Raw genomic sequence first — 23,212 nt, 5'->3', positions numbered from 1 at the left:
AATCTAATTTTTATTTGTATATTCACCTTATTTTTCTGAATATTCACATACAGTTAGCAGTATATGTAGGTGATTTTAGGAAAAGTTGAGCTACAAATATAATTTTCAAATAATTTTAAATTTTTTAAATGAGGTATTTTATAATTTTTTAAATAATTAAAAATAAGTTCATCACCTATATGTTTGGTATATGCCATGTACTGTGGGAAATACAGAAAGAAACATAAGAGATATTGCTTACTCCCAAAAAGCTCCTAATATACTTAAGAACATTGGTCGACTATACAGGAAACAAACAAAATCATATGTAATATCAGAGAAATGATAGATTCTGGTACAGCACGTAGGACAAACTAATACTGTACATGTTCAGAAGAGAAAGATCGATGAGAAACAATAAGACTCATAATATTTCATTTATTGTGACAAATATGGGGAAATATCAATGACCAGTTCTTTCTAATTGATTTTATTTTTGTTTTGACAGTGGAATCATATCAGATCTTTTTCCTGGAGTCCAAATTCCAGAACATGATTATGGTATTTTACAGTCAACAATTGTGGATGTCATGAATGGACGAAATCTTCAGCCTGAGATGTGTATGGTTAGAAAAGTAATACAGTTTTATGAAACTATGCTAGTAAGGCATGGTGTTATGTTAGTTGGGCCAACAGGAGGTGGCAAGACCACAGTTTACCGAGTACTAGCAGAAACTTTAGGAAATTTACAAAAACTTGGGATAGAAAATCCCTTTTACCGGGCAGTTAAAACATATATTCTCAACCCTAAATCAATTACCATGGGTGAATTATATGGAGAAGTTAATAACTTAACCTTGGAATGGAAAGATGGCTTGATGGCACTAAGTGTCCGAGCAGCTGTGAATGATACTTCAGAAGACCATAAATGGATCATCAGTGATGGGCCAGTAGATGCTCTTTGGATTGAAAACATGAATACAGTGCTGGATGATAACAAGATGCTTTGCCTGGCTAACAGTGAGAGGATTAAACTCACACCTCAAATTCACATGCTTTTTGAGGTAAGCGTGCACATTACTATGGAGTGAAATAATTCATTAAATTGGCATACCATCATTACATTTTTTTCTCATGCTGATGTAGCCTTTACTATCTATAATGTCTATTATTGTGCTCTGTTTACTTATTAAGTTATCCTTTTGTAATAGATTATCAGTCCTGACAGTCAAAGTCTCAAATGTTCTTGTCTCTATAAATAGGAAGAACAAAATAAATTCTGGCTTCCTTAGCACTTGCTTTCCTTTGGAGAGAGAGACAGAGATTTGAAATGCATTTCAAATTAAACAATTATTATATTTAATAAGAATAAATTATCCCACTGTTATATGAATATTTGATGAGGGATTAGATGAGGAATGTGGACCAAGTACAGCTACAAACATTATGAAGGATACCATCTGTGTTATATTCATTCATCAAATACTGATTGAATACCTACTGTGTGCTAGGGTTTCTAATACAAGAATGAAAAGGAGACTAGAGAAAAGCAAAGGGAAGAAAGAAAAAAATACCTATTCCTGCTCATAGGATTTGACAGTATCCTCCTACACTTGTGGGAATTTTTTTCACCTTACACCTCATGTAACTTTCCTCCTCCATTTCTAATTACGTATTGCTCTCCCACCCTCTTCCACACAAAGCCTTTCAGTGCTAAGTTAGACTTTAAAAGTGTGAATCGTTTTAAAAGTGTGAACACTGAAGTTGGAGAAATAAAGAAGCATCATATTAGCTGTTTCCTGTTCCAACTTTCTTCAACTTTAGGTGCAAGATCTGCGAGTTGCCTCCCCTGCAACAGTCAGTCGATGTGGAATGGTGTTTGTGGATCCTGAAGAACTGAAATGGATGCCTTATGTTAAAACTTGGATGACAGGTATTTCTGAAAAAGTAAGTGCAACCAGATACTACCCAATATCTCCATCTGTCAGGACACACACTACCTTCAAATGTACAAATAATAGGTTAAGGATTCATTGTTCTTCATTGAGGGGACTTCATTATTTTACCTAGTACTCCCTAAGAATTCCTGGAATCCTTCAGGAATGTTTATCTGCTCCCCAAATCTGTCCCCATTCCTTGTTATCCCAGCCTGCCAGCCCGCCAGCCTGCCTACTCACCCTGCCTCCTGCCTCTTCTGTCTGGCTTCTCCCCAGACTACAAACACAAGCCACTTTTTTGAGTCCCTAAAAACACAGCTACAACAGCCTGAGGCGTTGAGACTTTGAAGAAAGCTTTGTAGAAAGAGGGGAAACACAATGAAGAAAAAGAATATTTAAGTCCAGACACTAACGGTCATTGCTTTTGGATTTTCAGAGCCCCAAACAGCCAAAGATAAAAGAAAAAATAGTTTACATCCTACCCCAATTGTAGGTTCATGACCCAAGACACATTCTAACCTCAGAGGTATAATTCCACCCAAAGTGAAGTAAAGTTTATATATTATTATTGAAAACAATTCAGTTTCATACTACCTTCTGTAGCCTCTCCATTCTAACATAGAATTTTTCTCTTTACCTTAACAAGTAGTCCTTTGAGATGTTTCCCCCATCTCATCCCCTACTCCAAGTAAACCATCTTCTTCTCTGCCTCTTCCCCTCCAAAGATGAGCCAGAAAATTATTGTTTTCCTCCTTTTTAGGCATCAACATTTTAAGAATATTATGATCTAGTCTCAAAGTACCTTATTATATAGATAGTAATTCTCAGAATTGAGAGCTTATCATTGGCTACCTTAAAATTTTTAAACTTTTCTGAATTCACTTTTTAAAAAATTAACAGGCTACTTTTATGTTTACAGCAGTTTTAAGTTTATAGAAAAATTGAACAGAAATGAGAGTTCCCATGTACTTCCTCTCCCCCAAACAGTTTCTTCTATTATTAACATTTTGCATAAATGGTGAACCAGTATTTATATATTCTTATTAACCGAAGTCCATAGTTTACATTAGTCACTCTTTGTATACAATTTATGTGTTTTGAAAAATGCATAATGTCATGTTTCCACCGTTATAGTATCAGGCAGAATAGTTTCATTGCTCTAAAAATCCTCTAAACTCCACATATTCATCCCTCCTCTTCATCCCTAAAATCCTGGCAACCACTGATCTTTTTACTATCTCTATAGTTTTACCTTTTCCAGAATGTGATACAGTTGAATCATACAGTACGTAGCCTTTTCAGACTGGCTTTTTTCACTTGGTAATATTCATTTAAGGTACTTCCATGTCTTTCTGTGGTTTGGTAGCTTATTTCTTTTTAGCATTGGATAATATTTTGTTGTATGAATGTACCACAGTTCACATACCAGTTCACCTACTGAAAGACATCTTGGTTGTTTCCAAGTTTTGGCAATTATGAATTAAACTCTTAATAAGCATTAATGTGCAGGTTTTTGTGTGGACATAGTTTTCACCATATTTGGGTAAATACCTAGGAATGTGGTTGCTGAATCATATAGTATATGTTTAGCTCTGTACGGAACTGTAAGACTGTCTTCTAATGTGGCTGTATCATTTTGTATTCCCACCAACAGTGAATGAGGATTCCTGTTGATCACATCCTTGACAGCATTTGGCATCGTCAGTGTTGTGGATTTTATCCATTCTAATGTGCATGTAGTAGTATCTTGTTTTAATTTGCAATTTCTAATGACATATGGCTTTAGCATATTCTCATATGTTTGTTTGCTCTCTATGTATCATATGTCGTGAGGTGTCTATTAGGAAGGTCTTTAGTCCATTTTTAAGTTGGGTTGTTTGTTTTCTTATTGTTGAATTTTAAGAGTTCTTTGCATATTTTGAATTCAATTCTTTATCAGATTATATCTTTTGCAAATATTTTCTCCCAGTCTGTGGCTTGTCCTTTTATTTTTTTAACAATACTCCGGTTTCTCTTCAGATTGAATAAATATTTCATCTTCTATTCCCTTTACGTCTTTCACAGAGTAGAAGTTAATTTTAATGAAATCCAACTTACTGTTTTTTTTTTTTTTCATGGATGGTGGCTTTGGTGTCATACCCAAAAATTCACCACCAAGCCCAAAGTCATGTAGATTTTCTCCTGTTATCTTCTAACGTTTTATATTTTGTGTTTTACATTTATTTTCAGTTAATTTTTAGGCAGGTTTAAGGTCTGTTTCTAGATTCTTTTTTTTTTTTTTTTTTTTTTTTGCATGGGTATATCCAGTTGTTCCAGCACCACTTGTTGAAAAGACTGTCCTTTCTTCATCAGATTGACTTTGCTGTTTTGTCAAAATCAGTTGACTATGTAGGTCTATTTCTGTGCTCTCCATTCTGTTCCATTGATCTATTTGTCCATTCTTTCACCAATACCCAACTTTCTTGATTACTGCAGCTGTATAGTAAGTCTTGAAGCTGGGTAGTGTCAGTTTTTCAACTTTGTTCTTTTTCTTCATTGTTGTGTTGTTTATTCTGGGTCTTTTGCCTTTCCATATAAACTTTAGAATCAGTTTGTCAATTCATCCACAAAGTAACTTACTGGAATTTTAACTGAAATTGTGTTGAATTTATAGATAATATAAGAGAAATTGACATCTTAAGACTATTTAGTCTTCCTATCCATGAATGTGATATTTCTCTCAATTTATTTAGTAGTTCTTTACTTTCTGTAGCTTGTCTTATATAAATCTAGTACATACTTTGTTATATTTATAATTAATTTTTGGCACTAATATAAATGGTGCCATATTTTTAATTTCAAGTTCCAGTTGCTTCTTGCTGATGTATAAGAAAATAATTGACTTGTATATGTTAACCTCATATCCTGCAACTTTGCTACGATTGCCTATGAGTTTCAGTTTTGTTTTGTTTTGTCAATTTAGGCAGATTTTCTATATAGACAATTATGTTATTTGTAAACAAAGACAGTATTATTTCTTCCTTCCCAGTCTGTATACCTTTTACTTCCTTTTATTGTTCCATTGCATTAGCTAGGACTCCCAGGACAACATTGAATGAGTAGTGAGAGGGGCTAAGTTCACTTTTAAATCTTTAGAAATTACTATCTTACATTGATATTAAAATGTTGTCTTCTCATGGATGAACCTGGAAACCATCATTCTCAGCAAATTGACACAAGAACACAAAATCAAACACCGCATGTTCTCACTCATAGGAGGGTGTTGAACAATGAGAACACATGGACACAGGGAAGGGAGCACTATACACTGGGGTCTGTTGGGGGGAGTGGGGGGGGACAGCGGGGAGGGGTGGGGAGTCAGGGAGGGATAGCATGGGGAGAAATGACAGATATAGGTGAAGGGGAAGAAGGCAGCAAATCACACTGCCACGTATGCACCTATGCAACAACCTTGCATGTTTTTCACATGTACCCCAAAACCTAAAACACAATAAAAAAAGTATGTTGTCTTCTGTGTTTCTTCTTTTTCATTGTTAATAATGGTGAAAGAACATCAATATAGAAGAGTGCATGAAATATATATAGGCAGCTTAAGAAATAATTATGAAATTAACACCTTTGAATCAATTGCCAGACCAAGAAATAGAGCATGATCAACTACATATAATCTGCCCCATGTATCCCTTCCCAGTCATAAAGGGTTTCCTTAAAATTTAATTTGTTTAGTATGTTGTGATAGTTATAGCCTTTGGTCTAAAGGTCACTGAATATATAGAAATACTCAGATTTTAACCAACCTGTTTCTAAACTTAATTATATATTTATTAAGTCTTGTTAAACTATCGTTTGTTTCATTTTCAGCTGAATGAGGAAACCCAAGAATATATATTGAATCTTTTCCAACGTTATGTTGATGAAGGTTTACATTTTATCAATAAAAAGTGCAGCCAAGCAATTCCACAAGTGGACATCAGCAAAGTTACTACACTCTGTTGCTTATTGGAGTCCCTGATACTTGGGAAAGATGGAGTTAACTTGGCAATGGTATGAAGCATTTTCTTACTGCTATGAAGCTAGAAAAATTAGATTATTATATAAATTCTTTGCAAAGAAATGACTCCATTCTAAAATATAATCATTTTATTTTTAAGTTAATTTTACAGGGAACTAATAGCTACTATTACATTCATAGAATCTCAAAGCTAGAAGGAACATTAGAGTGTATAATTTATTCCACTACTCAATTTTGAATTCTCTTACAGTCTACAGCGTATTCCCGATACAACATATTCTCAATCTGCTTACATACCTTCATGCAGGCATTAAAAAAGTTATAACAATCAGTTGAAAAACAAGCTTGGACTTTTTTCCCCTACATATTCCTTCTCATTCAATTTCTCATCAGTAGTTGTAATATATAACCATAAGAAAACACTACTCTGTGAAACATTGAATGAAGCATAAGAAGCATACACTGTGCCCATTTAAAAATATGTGAGTCTAAATGAAATAAAAACATCTTTACACTTCGCAGCTTAGGATTCTTTTTATGTTTATACATAAAATATTAACTCTGTTTCTCTTTATTCTTTCAGGAACAAATAAAACTGAACACTATACTATGTCAGACTTTTGTATTCTGTTATCTGTGGGCTTTGGGTGGAAACCTAACTGAACACTATCGGGATTCTTTTGATACATTTATTCAAACACAATTTGATGATAATCCTGATGCCAGGGTAAGAACCAAATAAATTATATTTTAACATAATTCCGAATTATTAAAATTAAATTTTAAGATTAAGAGCTTTAGTTCTACTGAAAATGTAACATGTACACTAAGCTGGTTTCTAAAATTATTCGAGTTTTTCCAACCATAGTTAACGTTTATCATATTTCATAAGTTAGGAGTACTCTCCCAGTCATATGAAAAAAAGTAAGATGTATAAATATAAATATATAAAACTCTCTACTATAAACAAATATTGAATTCTAGTTAGTAAATTTATTTTTCACAGGGTGATTGGTTAGCTATTTTTAATTGCTAGGATGGTACTTGCTATATATTCTAAGATTGACTATGTAAGTAAATGTATTGAGAATAATGGCAATGAATTTCTCACCGTTAGAGAGGAGATTTATGAATACGGAAGGAGGAAAATTAGAATATACTCTGTATTATTGCATTGGAATTGCAGGCCTCAGTACTCACTGATACTCAAAACATTAACATATATACATATAAATGTTTGAAAATTGCCTCGGCACATGGCTCACACCTGTAATCTCAGCGCTTTGGGAGGCCAAGGTAGGAGGACCACTTGAGGCCAGGAGTTTGAGACCTGCACAATATAGCAAGACCCTGTCTCTAAAAATTTTTAGTAGCCAAGTTCAATGGTGCATACCTGTAGTCCTAGCTACTCAGGAGACTGAGGTAAGGGGATTGCTTGAGCCCAGGAGTTTGAGGCTGCACTGAGCTATGATCGTACTGCTGCACTCCAGCCTGGGCAACAGAGCAAGACTCTGTCTTTAAATAAGTAAATGTATGAAAATTGGTGTGTGTGTGTGTGTGTGTGTGTATAAATTTTCTAGTCTATGTGCTGAAAGGAACTACACATAAAGATATCTTGATAGCAGCAATGAGCATATCTAGTATACTTATTTTTAAACACTATTGTCATTCTCCACTAAAGGAAATGAGAAATTCTTAGTAAAATAGTTGATTTCAAGACTGGATCAGGGAAGATACAAAAAACTATTGTATGTCACATAGTAAAAAAGTGCTCAAAGAATGATGTGACATGTCAAAAGAACACAGAAGGAAGTTTGAAGGGACTTCCACTGATCAAAACTGGATAGATTTTAGCATCAAAATCAATAATCATAGTATAGGATCATAACCCTTTTAATAATAATACTCATAATAAAAATATGCATGACTAAATAAGTAGGAAGAAAGAAAAACTTTCTTATAATCACCTTGCAACCATTCTTGTAATAATTGATTTAGGCAGGAGTCATCAATGGATACTAAAACTAATGGGTGGAGGTGTCATGATAAGCAATATTTACATAGTTTCAGAGTATTTAGTAAAGAAAAACAACCTTGTAAACAGCACCTTAGCTATATGATCAATTTAACTTAATTAACATTAAGACAATCCTATGCCTGCCTCCTGATATGGGACACTGTGAAAGATATAATCTTGCTTCTGTGATAGTTCTTTTAAAAATATGTAACTTGAATCTAATCATGAGGATACACCTAGAAAACCCAAACCAATGAATATTTTATAAAATAAAATGGACTATATTTTTCAAATATGTCTATGTCATGAGACAAAGTTGAGAGACTTTTGACTAAAGAGAGATAATTAAATGCAATGCATGATCCTGGATTGCATCTTAGATTTGGAAAAATATAGCTATAAATAATATTATTGGAAAAAATGGCAATATTTGAATATCAAATGTAAATTAGATAATAGTATCTCAGTATTCAATAAATTTTATTACTTAAGTTTTTTTTTAAATATGTTCTTTTTCTTCATCCTTGCTGCCTTTGGATAACCCAGGTTCTTATCATTTCTTCCCTGGGCTATTAAAATAGCCTATTTAGTATTCCTTTGCTTTTGCTCCAGTCCTATCTAATTCACCCTTTCTACCAGAATTTTTTTTTTTTTTTTTTTTTGAGATGGAGTTTAGCTCTTGTTACCCAGGCTGGAGTGCAACGGCGCAATCTCGGCTCACCACAACCTCCGCCTCCCGGGTTCAGGCAATTCTCCTGCCTCAGCCTCCTGAGTAGCTGGGATTACAGGCACGCGCCACCATGCCCAGCTAATTTTTTGTATTTTTAGTAGAGACGGGGTTTCACCATGTTGACCAGGATGGTCTCGATCTCTTGACCTCATGATCCACCCGCCTCGGCCTCCCAAAGTGCTGGGATTACAGGCGTTAGCCACCGCGCCCGGCCCAGTATTTTTAAAGTTAAAGATCACAATCTATTAACTCGTCATGAAATCAAGTGAAAGGGTCACAACCTAGTTTTCAAAATGGAAATATCCTCTATTAAAACTTTTTGTCAACACTATATTGGAGAGTCTAGCCAGTGCAATAAGGCAAGAAAAATAAATAAAACATATAAACTTTGGAAAGGAAGAAGTAAAATAGTCATTACCTGCAGAAAAAAATGACTGAACATATAGAAAATCCTAAAACATCTACAAATGATTACGATTAATAAGAAAATTAGTAAGGCCCTTGGATATAAGGTCCACTAATAGTTAACAAGTGAAAATTTAAAACAATACTATTTACAAAAGCAACAAAATACCAAGCACTTAGGAATAAAATTAATGAATGATGTGAAAGACTTCTGCTGAAAATTACAGAACATTGTTGAGAGAAATTTTAAAAGATCTGTATAAATGGAGAGATACACTATGTTCATGGATTGAGATGCTATTATTAAGTTATCAGTTCTTCCCAAAATATTTTGAAGATTTTAGGCAACTTCAATCCCAAAATCTCAACAGATTTTTTTCTATGAAATCTGACAATCTCATTCTAAAATTTATATAAAAATATAAAAGACCTATAATAAGTAAGATAATCTTGAAGGAACACACATTTGGAGGACTTAAACTACATGACTTGAATAAATCAAGACGATAAAACAGCAGCAATTAAGAGTGTGGCATTGGTGAGAGTACAGTCAAATAGACAAACTAGGATTGCCAAAAAAGTAGAAGAAAGAAACCTTCCGAGGTGCTGTACATGTTCTATGATTTAATCTAGGGTGATTATATTAACATTTACATATGTTAAAACTCTCTAAAATGGACTCTTAAAATTTGACCAAAAAAATTATGTATACCTTGAGTTTAAAAAAAAAAAAAATAGAAAGTAGAGTGAATTGCACATAGTAGAGGTAAAATATTTTACACGTTTGTAGATACACATATATATGTATGCACAGAATCAATGAAAAATTAATTTCTTACTAAAAGTCACTGTCAAATGAGCTTCAAGCAACTCTGGTGCTGACATTGCAACATGAAGTTTCTCTGTACAACTGCCAGGATGAAACTTCTGAAATGCAATCTGATTATGTTACTTACCTACTTAGAATCCCTCACTGAACTGTTGCTCTAAGATCTTTAATAAGTAAAGCTTTTTTATAATCTGGCCCATCTGTATTTCCAGCCTCATCTCACTGTATGCAATGCTTTCATGGCATCAGACTTCTAATCCTGTTTTATCAGTCTGAATCTTGACCCCTTCTTTCCCACCGCTATTCCATCCCTTTTTTGCCCATCTGACTCCAGTTTGTTCTTCAAGTCTGAGTTGTAGCATTACCACCCCTGGAATCCTTCCTGAATCTCTAGCCATCACCATAACTTCCCTGCAAATAGAAATGAGCCACCCCTCTGTGTGTGTGTGTGTGTGTGTGTGTGTGTGTGTGTGTGTGTGATTGTTATAAACTCCTTTAGAGACCTTATTTCCCCATGGGTATTAACTGAAGTGCTTATGTCCCCCAGGGGGGATTACCAGGTCATTGAAGACAGAGGCTGTGTCTCATTCAGCATTTGTCCTCAGCATCACAGACAGTATTTGGCATGGAATAAGCCCCTGACTGTTAAATTTAATTAAAAATGCTTTACAATTCTGACATGGGTTTTAATGTAATCAGTATAACGGATATTTTAATGCATTGTGTTGCATAATTTTGTTTAAATAACTAGTCTCAGATACCTAAATAACTATGTCTCTACAAAGAACAAAGAAATCCAAATCCATTTAGGTTTTGTGACTGCCTTTGTTTCTATGTGAATGTATCTACTACTGTGTGTCAATATTGCCTGTAGCCTATTGAAAGTGGTATTTAATTTTGTACTTTAGCTTCCCAGTTCTGGTGATCTATGGAGCATTCATATGGACTTTGACACCAAACGGCTGGATCCCTGGGAACGAATCATACCTACCTTCAAATACAACCGAGATGTTCCATTTTTTGAAATGCTTGTCCCCACAACTGATACAGTACGCTATGGGTATTTAATGGAAAAACTACTGGCAGTCAAGCGTTCTGTGTTGTTTACTGGAATAACTGGAGTAGGCAAGGTAGGAAACTTACATCAAAAAAGAAGTTCTTTCCAAAAATGAGGGTGTGGTAGACATAGAAATGTCAGCACCAGAAGTGATATTAATTCTAAGAGGAATTATTTTTAACTTTTAGCACTTTATTAGGAAGAACATTCTACTGAATCTATATTGATCCTGGGAATTGTTCCAAAGTTTGCTCGTTTCTGAATACATTTTTTGGAGTTGATATTATATGAACTAGAGGGCCCTGTAGGCCAGCATATGTGTTTAGGGGCTTTTATGTTTTATCTCTTGGTATTTTGGGGGCTACCACTGCACTGGTTTGGATGGGAATTGGCCAGGGGAGTATGCATTCCCAAGACTGCTGATGGAGATCAGCCTATCCCCTCCTGCCTTTTCATTTCTACCTGATACAAAAATGATATCCTTGACTACTTGTGTTTTTTGTTAAAGTAGAATGGAGAAGGAATATTGATGATTTGGGCTTCTAGGTTTTGGAGAATCCACATAAACAGGACTTCACTGTTTCCCCCCAAAAAAATAATTCTAAAAGAAATTTGGATCTTTCTGTGACTCTTTCCATAAATTGGCTTGAAGAGTAACCAAGGTAGATTTTGGTATGAAACTGAAATAAAACTTTTTGCTGAGATAGTGCTGATTAGAATATCTCTTTGGTTCTGAAAAATATAACTAAATGGAATCTCCAGTAAGAGAAGGCAGACATTTTAAGCTGGCTTTAACCTCTCTCTTTTTATCTTGTTTCTTACCCATGGTACCAAATGATTACAGATATAGACAACTGAAAGAGATTATGTTGATGTGACATTAATTAACTTATTTTTAATTTAAGTCTGTGATTACAAAAGGATTGCTAAATACAATTCAAGAATCAGCTGGCTATGTCCCTGTTTACCTGAATTTTTCTGCTCGAACTTCATCTGCAAGGACACAAGAGATCATTGAGTCAAAATTGGAGAGAAAAAGAAAAAATATTCTAGGTAAGAATCATCATTTAAGTTTGTGCCACACAAATTATTCATTAAGTTAATAAATAACATAAATAGTGCATGTAATGAAATTACAATTGGATATTTTATTTGCTTAATTTACTTGTAAAGGTGATTCTGTTTATGACATTTTTTATGCTAGCTATGTAGATTGTCTTAGTGTTACCAAGCAAGTCATTTATTTCTATCATCACCTTCAACTCAGAACATCTTCAATCTCTGCTTCTCCATGGCTCTATCTCTCTCCATGCAGGTTCTTACAACATGCACTGATTTCCCCTTATTTAAAACAAACAAACCTCAGTATATCTGGCATATTGAGTTATCTGAACTCAGTGAGGAATAGGCATGAGACTGTTTTGATTTTTAATTCTGTCAGTACTTTCAGCCAGGTTTTGTGGTAACTTCCCCACCTTCCTTTATTAACTGCTTAGAAAAATAGCATAACCTTCTGGTCACCTTCAGACATTTGTAGTCTGGGCCAGTGTAAAGCTTCAATTCAATACCCAATTCAAAGCTCCTCCTCTCATGTGTCATAAGCCAGGTTTGTGGCTCCAGATACATATGGGAGGTGAAGGGGTCATGGGGTTCTCTTTGCTTCTCCCTACCCTCCCTGTAGGAGGCTGGAGTATGCAGGAAATGGGAGGAGAAGAAGGAAAGGACAAGTGTCTTCTCCCTAAGCAGTGCTTAGATGGGCCTCTCCATGACTGGTCCCTGCTTCTCCAGCTGGCACTGAGTGGTGTCCATGCTGTCTGTGAGGCAGGCTTTCAGGAGTGGGCTCTTGTAAGCAACTCCTAAAAGAGATGTTTGCAGGTCAGGCATTGGCCTCACCACTGGAAGTTTCCCTGAAGGTGGAAATCAGGACCTCATCCTTCACCCTCCAGTAGTCCATCCTGCAGCCTCTTGTAGCTAGGGCCCACTTGCTCAGTCTGCAGTCTCTGGGATGGCACACCAGTCAGTTTTCAGGCTTGGCTGCCTCCCATATTGCCCACCATCTACCAGGCCCTGTCATGCCAAGCAATGGTGCCACCAGCTGCTTTACCACCTCCTCTCCCTGTCCTCTCTCTTCTGCTCAAGTAGGCACAGGGCAACAGATGTCATTCTGTTTTCTGCTGGGGGCACCAACTCCTTAGGAATATTTCTCTTAGACTCCTTCTTTGCCCCCTGTCCTGTTACTTGGCTTCCAGCAGGACATAGATGGAATGGAGCACTCAGTTTACCTTGGAATCAGTTCCCATAATTATCCCAACCACAGGGACATGGCTATTTGCCCATCAGGTCTCTCTTTTCTCTGCTAAAACTCATTGCTTTTTCTAATGAGTATGTATATTTATTTAAATGTGGCCCCATTGCACTGGATTTTCCTTTGATATGATCAGGATGCTTTTGAATATATAACCTATTTTCCCTGTGAGGGTGGTGTGATGACATTTATGAAAGGAAACTTTGGCATTCTTCCTCTTCCAACTATGGAAAGAAAATGACATTCCTCACTCATGCCCAAGTCACACAGTTGTTGAGGGCAGTGTGTGTGACTGAAACAGAGAAAGGTTCACTCCCTGCTGGAGAGAGGCCACCATCTTGTGCCCCAATGAGGGTGAGGGCCACCATGCATGACCTTGTGGACTTCCTGACAAGGACCACATCTCCCTGCAGGGGCCTGGGTGGGGCCAGAAGAAAGTCTGTCCTCCTCCAAGCAGGACTCAGAAGTGAGCTCTCTATGACCTATAGGATGTCATTGAGTCCAAAGTCATACCTCAGCTTTGTCTTCCATTTTCTAAAGGAAAAACATAATTCTTAAATTCACTTTCTTTCCCCAGGAGCACCAGGAAACAAACAAATTATAATTTTTGTTGATGATTTAAACATGCCCAGACTGGATCGCTATGGCTCTCAGCCTCCGATAGAATTACTTCGGCAGTATCAAGATTTTGGGGGATTTTATGACAGAAACAAACTCTTTTGGAAAGAAATACAGGTTACTTTAGCTTTTAAATTACTTGGTGTGCTTAAATGTAAATGTCAAGGAAATATGACGGATAGTTTGTGAGACTACCATAACAAAGTACCACAGATGGGGTGGCTTGCACAACAGAAATTTATTTTCTCATAATTCTGAAGACTAGACATCTAAGAACAAGGTGTCCACAGGATTGGTTTCTTCTGAACACTCTTTCCCTATATCTTGACATGGGCTTCCCTCCATGTCTGTGTCTGAATCTCTTCTTATAAGGACTCCTGTCATACTGTATTATGGCTCACCCTAATGACCTCATTTTCACTTATCACCTCTTTAAAGACCCTATCTCAAATGCAGTCACATTCTGAGACACTGAGGTTAAGACTTCAACATATGATTTTGGGACAGGGGACACAATTCAGCCCATAACATGTAGCCTCAGTTTTTCCTCCATGTTATTCAATGTATTCAATCCATATTGAGTTTTTATCATGCTTGATTCAAGAGATTCATGGACAAGTGAGAAAGTCCATGACTCCCAGAGAGCTCACCTTCAGAGGGTGGACAGACATTTCTAATGCATAGTGATGAGAGGGGAGAGAAAGGAGAGAGTCATGGATTGGGGTTGGGTTGAGGATGGGAGAAACCTCCTAGAGAAAGTGATGTTGGAGCTGGATTCTGAAGGCATGCATGCCAAAGCAGGGAAAGGGAGCGTTCTACACCACAGAAATGGGGAATGTAAAATACTATGATGATGTGAAATGTAAGCACCAAAGCAAAAATAGAGGCAGAGGTCACATCACACAGTGCTGTGGCCCAGAAGGAAGAACTTGGATTTATCCTGTAAGTGCTGAGGAACTGCTGAAGGAAATGTTATGGAAAGATCCCCTTGGCAGCCGACAGGTGGATAAATCCACAAAGATGGGAAGAAACCAGCGCAAAAAGGATGAAAACACCTGAAACCAGAACACCTCTCCTCCTACAAGGGATCACAACTCCTCACCAGCAAGGGAACAAGACTGGATGGAGAATGAGTGTGATGAAATGACAGAATCAGCCTTCAGAAAGTGGGTAATGAGAAACTTCCATGAGCTAAAAGAACATGTTCTAACCCAATGCAAAGAAACTAAGAACCGTGAAAAAAGATTTGATGAAATGCTAATGAGAATGGACAACTTAGAGAGAAATATAAGTGAATTGATGGAGCTAAAAAACACAACACGAGAACTTCCCAAAGCATGCACAAGTTTCAACAGCCGAATTGACCAAGCAGAAGAAAGGATATCAGAGGTCGAGGATCAACTCAATGAAATAAAATGAGAAGGCAAGATTAGAGAAAACAGAGTAAAAAGGAATGAACAAAGTCAACAAGAAATATGGGACTATGTGAAAAGACCTAATCTACGTTTGATAGGTGTACCTGAATGTGACAAAGAGAATGAATCCAAGCTGGAAAATACTCTTCAGGATATTATCCAGGAAAACTTCCCCAACCTAGCAAGGCAGGCCAATATTCAAGTCCAGGAAACACAGAGAACACCACAAAGATATTCCTCAAGAAGAGCAACCCCAAGGCACATAATCGTCAGATTCACCAGGGTTGAAATGAAGGAGAAAATACTAAGGGCAGCCAGAGAGAAAGGTCGGGTTACCCACAAAGGGAAGCCCATCAGACTCACAGCAGATCTCTCAGCAGAAACCCTACAAGCCAGAAGAGAGTGGGGGCCGACATTCAACATCCTTAAAGAAAAGAACTTTCAACCCAGAATTTCATATCCAGCCAAACTAAGCTTCGTAAGTGAAGGAAAAATAAAATCCTTTGTGAACAAGCAAGTACTCAGAGATTTCATCACCACCAGACCGGCTTTACAAGAGCTCCTGAAGGAGGCACTACACATAGAAAAGAACAGCCAGTACCAGCCACTCCAAAAACACACGAAATGGTAAAGAGCATCAACACAATGAAGAATCTGCATCAACCAATGGGCAAAACAGCCGGCTAGCATCAAAATGGCAGGATCAAATTCACACATAACAATATTAACCTTAAATGTAAATGGACTAAATGCCCTGATCAAAGGACACAGACTGGCAAATTGGATAAAAAGCCAAAACCATTCAGTGTGCTGTATCCAGGAAACCCATCTCACATGCAAGGGTACACAAAGTCTCAAAATAAAGGGATGCAGGAAGATTTACCAAGTAAATGGAGAGCAAAAAAAAAGCAGGAGTTGCAATTCTCATCTCTGATAAAATAGACTTTAAAGCAACAAAGATCAAAAGAGACAAAGAAGGACATTACATAATGGTAAAAAGATCAATGCAACAAAAAGAGCTAACGATCCTAAATATATATGCATCTAACACAGGAGCACCCAGATACATAAGGCAAGTTCTTAATGACTTACAAAGAGACTTAGACTCCCACACAATAATAGTGGGAGATTTCAACACACCATTGTCAATATTAGACAGATCAACGAGACAGAAAATTAACAAGGATATCCATGACTTGAACTCAGACCTGGACCAAGCAAACCTAATAGACATTTACAGAATTCTCTACCCCAAATCCACAGAATATACATTCTTCTCAGCACCACATCACACCTACTCTAAAACTGACCACATAATTGGAAGTAAATCACTCCTGAGCAAATGCAAAAGAACGGAAACCATAACAAACAGTCTCTCAGACCACAGTGCAATCAAGTTAGAACTCAGAATTCAGAAACCAACCCAGAACCGCACAGCTTCATGGAAAATGAACAACTTTCTCTTGAATGTTGACTGGATAAATAACGAAATGAAGGCAGAAATAAAGACGTTCTTCGAAACCAACGAGAATGAAGACACCACATACCAGAATCTCTGAGACACATTTAAAGCAGTCTGTAGAGGAAAATATATAGCAATAAGCGCCCACATGAGAAGCAAGGGGAGATCTAAAATTGACACTCTATCGTCAAAATTGAAAGAGCTAGAGGAGCAAGATCAAAAAAACTCAAAACCTAGCAGAAGACAAGAAATAAGATCAGAGCAGAATTGAAGGAGATAGAGACACAAAAAACCCTTCAAAAAATCAATAAATCCAGGAGCTGGTTTTTTGAAAAGATCAACAAAATAGACCACTAGCCAGATTAATAAAAAAGAAAAGAGAGAATAACCAAATAGATGCAATAAAAAATGATAAAGGGGATATCACCACAGATGCCACAGAAATTCAAACCATCATCAGAGATTATTACAAACAACTCTATGCACATAAACTAGAAAACCTGCAAGAAATGGATAAATTCCTGGACAGTTGCCTCCTCCCAAGCCTAAACCAGGAAGAATTCGAAACCCTGAATAGACCAATAACAAGGTCTGAAGTCGAGGCAGCAGTTGAGAGCCTACCACCCCAAAAAAGCCCAGGTCCAGATGGGTTCACAGCCAAATTCTACCAGACATACAAAGAGGAACTGGTACCATTCCTTCTGCAACTATTCCAAATAATCCAAAAAGAGGGAATCCTTCCCACATCATTCTATGAGACCAACATCATCCTGATACCAAAACCCGGCGGAGACTCAACAAGAAAAGAAAACTACAGGCCAATATCCATGATGAACATAGATGCAAAATTCTTCAATAAAATACAGGCAAGCCGATTGCAACAGCACATCAAAAAGCTTATCCACCATGATCAAGTAGGATTCATCACAGGGATGCAAGACTGGTTCAACACATGCAAGTCTATAAATATAATTCACCACATAAACAGAACCAAAGACAAAAACCACATGATTATCTCAATTGATGCAGAGACGGCCTTCGACAAAATTCAACAGCCCTTTATGCTAAAAACCCTCAATAAACTAGGTATTGATGGAATGTATCTCAAAATAATAAAAGCTATTTATGACAAACCAACAGCCAATATCATACTGAATGGGCAAAAACTGGAAGCATTCCCTTTGAAATCGAGCACTAGACAAGGATGCCCTGTCTCACCACTCCTATTCAATATAGTACTGGAAGTTCTAGCCAGAGCAATCAGGCAAGAAAAAGAAATAAAGGGTATTCAATTAGGAAAGGAGGAAGTCAAATTGTCTCTATTTGCAGAAAATATGATTGTGTATCTAGAAGACACCATCGTCTCAGCCCAGAATCTCCTGAAACTGATAAGCAACTTCAGCAAAGTCTCAGGATACAAAATCAATGTGCAAAAATCACAAGCATTCCTATACACCAATAACAGACTTAAAGAGAGCCAAATCAAGAATAAACTGCCATTCACAATCACTACAAAGAGAATAAAATACCTAGGAATACAACTAACAAGGAATGTAAAGGACCTCTTCAAGGAGAACTACAAACCACTGCTCAACGAAATAAGAGAGGACACAATCAGATGGAGAAATATTCCATGTTCATGGTTAGGCAGAATCAATATCGTGAAAATGGCCATACTGCCCAAAGTAATTTACAGATTCAACGCTATCCCCATCAAGCTACCTATGACCTTCTTCACAGAACTGGAAAAAACCACCTTAAACTTCATATGGAACCAAAAGAGAGCCCGCATAGCCAAGTCAATTCTAAGCAAAAAGAACAAAGTGGGAGGCATCACACTACCGGACATCAAACTCTACTACAAGGCTACAGTAATCAAAACAGCATGGTACTGGTACCAAAACAGAGATATAGACCAATGGAACAGAACAGAGGCCTTGGTGGCAGCACAACATATCTACAACCATCCGATCTTTGACAAACCTGATAAAAACAAGCAATGGGGAAAGGATTCCCTGTTTAATAAATGGTGCTGGGAAAACTGGCTAGCCATATGCAGAAAGCAGAAACTGGACCCCTTCCTGACACCTTACACTAAAATTAACTCCAGATGGATTAAAGACTTAAACATAAGACCTAACACCATAAAAACCCTAGAAGAAAACCTAGGCAAAACCATTCAGGACATAGGCATAGGCAAGGACTTCATGACCAAAACACCAAAAGCATTGGCAAAAAAGCCAAAATAGACAAATGGGACCTAATCAAACTCCACAGCTTCTGCACAGCAAAAGAAACAGTCATTAGAGTGAATCGGCAACCAACAGAATGGGAAAAAATTTTTGCAGCCTACCCATCTGACAAAGGGCTGATATCCAGAATTTACAACGAACTAAAACAGATTTACAATAAAAAAAACAAATAAGTCCATTCAAAAGTGTGCGAAGGATATGAACAGATACTTTACAAAAGAAGACATACATGAGGCCAGCAAGCATATGAAAAAATGCTCATCATCACTGGTCATTAGAGAAGTGCAAATCAAAACTACATTGAGATACCATCTCATGCCAGTTAGAATGGTGATCATTAAAAACTCTGGAGACAACAGATGCTGGAGAGGATGTGGAGAAATAGGAACACTTTTACACTGTTGGTGGGAGTGTAAATTAGTTCAACCATTGTGGAAGACAGTGTGGCGATTCCTCAAGGACCTAGAAATAGAAATTCCATTTGACCCAGCAATCCCATTACTGGGTATCTATCCAAAGGATTATAAATCGTTCTACTATAAGGACACATGCACACGAATGTTCATTGCACCACAGTTTACAATAGCAAAGACCTGGAACCAACCCAAATGCCCATGATGATAGACTGGACAAGGAAAATGTGGCACATATACACCATGGAATATTATGCAGCCATCAAAAACGATGAGTTCGCATCCTTTGTAGGGAAATGGATGAACCTGGAAACCATCATTCTCAGCAAACTGACACAAGAACCCAAAATCAAACATCACATGTTCTCACTCATAGACGGGTGTTGAACAATGGGAACACATGGACACAGGGAGGGGAGCACTATACACTGGGGTCTGTTGGGGGGGAGTGGGGGGACAGCGGGGGGTGGGGAGTTGGGGAGAGATAGCATGGGGAGAAATGCCACATATAGGTGAAGGGGAGGAAGGCAGCAAATCACACTGCCACGTATGCACCTATGCAACAATCTTGCATGTTTTTCACATGTACCTCAAAACGTAAAATCCAATTAAAAAGAAAAAAAAAAAAGATCCCCTTGGCTGCAAGAGAGGGATGAGCTCAAGAGGAGGCAAGACCAGAGGCAACTGCAGTAGCCTAGAGGAGAAGAGATGAGGGTTGAGTCTCCTGTGGTGATGTGTGTGGTCAGAAGGGTTTAGAAGCCAGAAGGCAGGTCAGCAGAACTGGTGGTGTATTAATCAGGGTTCTCTAGAGTGACAGAACTAATGGAATAGATATGGATACATGAAAGGGAGTTTATTAAGTATTAACTCACACAATCACAATGTCCTACAATAGGCCATCTGCAGGCTAAGGAGCAAGGAGAGCCAGTCCAAGTTCCAAAACTGAAGAATTTGGAGTCCAATGTTCAAGGGCAGGAAGCATCCAACACGGGAGTAAGATATAGGCTGGGAGGCTAGGCCAGTTGCTCTTTTCACATTTTTCTGCCTGTTTATAGTCTAGCCACACTGGCAGCTGATTAGATTGTACCCACGATTAAGGACTGGTTAAGGATGGGTCTGCCTTTCCCAGCCCACTGACTCAAATGTTAATCTTCTTTGGCAACACTCTCACAGACACACCCAGAATCAATACTTTGTATCCTTCAATCCAATTAAGTTGACACTCAGTATTAACCATCACAAGTGGGGTATGGAATCAAGAGAGAGAAGGGGGAACCTAGGTTAACTGCCCGATTTCTGTTCTGGAGAACAGAAACCAACACCCTCGACAAGAAGGGGGTGGGGGGCATGTTTAGTTTTGCTCAGGATAAAAACCAATAATTATACCAGGCACTATTCTAGGTGTTTCCCACCTACTGACACCCAGCATCACTATAAGATGGATAATGCTGTCAGCCCTGTTTTATAGATCAAGAAACAGGCCAAGAGTGTGGAGCCATATGACTGGCCCAAGGTCACACTACTAGTAAGTGGCAAAACTGGGATTAGAGCCCAGGCCATTTGGCTCCTGAGTATGTGATTTGATCTAAGATTCCTCTCTGCCCCTCTTGCTAAGCTCCAGAGCCTTGGAATATCCAGGTAGAGCACTTTCTATCAAAATGAGAGTTTAAATAAGGCATAAACATTCTTTGAAGTGAAAAATGAGTGTACGAGCCAGAGGGATAAATGGAGACTGCAGAGAGAATTCTATCTGCGTAGAGGTGAAAACTGATGGGGCACAGTTAATAGGTCCTGACAAAGGGGCTTCAGTCATCAATACAGGGAGCCCCAGATGAAAGATGAACCCTTGTTCAGTTCCTGGGAAGTAGTTAGCAGCTTTCTTCTTCCAGACTGTATTTAGAGCCTGTATTAAACAGGAAAACCTTTCCTAAAAAGAGAGTATAATTAGACCTCTTTATAAACAAAGAAGCCTTTTGCATGTAAGGCTTTTTACTTTCCAGGTAAGTCTAACTTTATCTTCCCAACAAAGCAGTGAGGAGAAAATATCATGTGTCCTTTGCAGGTTTAGAATTCCCCTGAATCAGTGCCATGGGGATGAGGGTGGGAAGGGAATGACTGCCAAACCTCCCACCAGGCCAGCGCTCAGTGGCTCCTCTCTGCCAAACAAATCACATGGAAATGCCTTGCCCTGGCCTCTGGGGTTCCCACATATGGCCATGAATGACTGCTCTGATCCAAGGGTCTTTTGCTGCTCCCTGCATGTGCCCCACCTGTAATTATAGTGATCTCTTGGAATGATTGTGAGAATTAAGTCATTTAACATGCACCAAAAAATATACAATGCAATGCTGGCATTTGGGAAGTCCTACCATTGGGATAGGCAGGTCTCATTTTGTTCTCTGCTGAGTGACCCCAGTGGATTTCTCTGCACACAGGATGTAACAATTGTATCGGCGTGTGCACCTCCAGGCGGTGGCCGCAACCCTGTGACTCCCCGCTTCATCAGACACTTCAGCATGCTGTGCCTCCCAGTGCCCTCAGAGCACAGTCTGAAACAGATTTTTCAGGTGAGTGTTGATTTGAACTTAGGCAAAAGTGGGAAAAGAAAACATTTGTTCCAAGGTTCCCATAATCAAAGTGGTGTCTTGTGTTTCCAGGGAATCCATCTATCCATCTCTTTCCTGAGCAGGGGCTCAGGAAATATGGACACCTGGAGAGTAGCTGGCAGGTATTTGCATCACCACCTTCTGTGTCTGTTGGTCTCAGAGAGTTCTAGAAATGCAGAAAGATTGTGCAAACAAAACCCATACCTTTAGAGAAGGCTGCATCTCAGGTCCCTGCCACTTAGCACTCCACATACAGTTTTTAGCAGATCTCATCACTACCCAGTCCCTGCCTCTGTGCTCATCTGATACCTAACCACCAGGTCTGTGTGTCCACTTGCTACCAGACCTGACACCTGATATGCCAGGGAGCTCAAGCTCAACACACCTAAAACAGAACTCATCTCCTTGGCCACCATCACTAAGAACAATAACCTATATTTCATCCACCTGTACTAACTTCCCTAACCAGCTGCTTCCTCATCCTTTATATGGGAAAATAATAGTGTCTGCCCTACAAGTGCTCAGCAGATTGTGAGGCAGATTATTTTGAGTAGAACGAGGAGAGAATATGAAGCAGCATGACTAAAGCCCCACATTACCAACCTGCAAAGGTTGCTTAGAGAAGAGAGATTGTCAGCTGTGTCTTGGGGATGCTGGGAATTAACAGGGAGAAACAGAGCTTGGGAACAGGAAGTGCTGGGTGAATGCAACTGCAGAGACAGGAAATGGTAAGGTGGGCACAAAGGTAGAATAAGAAAGTCCAGGTGACTGGTCTGGAGAAGCTAATGACAGTGATGTGGACAATAAGGCCCAAGGATGTGGCAATTAAGTGAACCTCCATATTCACCAGTATCAGCTTCTTCTAGTGGAAGCCCTCTCTCAAGAGGGACAGAGCCCTCATTTATACAACCTTCAGTATGTGGAAAGGAGTTTTCTATTTGTATTGAAATAGCTTATATTTGTGGGAAATTGTTTTAATAAACTGAAGTAGTTCCAATAAACTGTTTAAGAGCTAATGTCAAAATTATATATAAAAACTGCCACATTTTGAAAAATGTAGGGAGAGTGCTTTAGAAAGTATGAAAGGGGGTGGATCCAAGATGGCCAAATAGGAACAGCTCTGGAGTGCAGTTCCCAGCAAGAACAAGGCAGAGGGTGAGTGACCTCTGCATTTC

General features: G+C 38.2%; 1 pseudogene; it reads left to right on the top strand.

Moving 5' to 3' along the window:
• The window catches only part of LOC110568659 (dynein axonemal heavy chain 6-like), a 322,799-nt pseudogene that overhangs the window by 153,527 nt on the left and 146,060 nt on the right, over window positions 1-23,212 (top strand).

This window comes from Aotus nancymaae, unplaced genomic scaffold (genome assembly GCF_030222135.1).
Source record: "Aotus nancymaae isolate 86718 unplaced genomic scaffold, 86718_ANA_hifiasm-v0.15.2.pri h1tg000017l, whole genome shotgun sequence".
Classification (NCBI taxonomy): Eukaryota; Metazoa; Chordata; class Mammalia; order Primates; family Aotidae; genus Aotus; species Aotus nancymaae.
The sequence above is the reverse complement of the archived record's forward strand: the minus strand, read 5'-3'. Positions and strand labels throughout refer to the sequence as shown.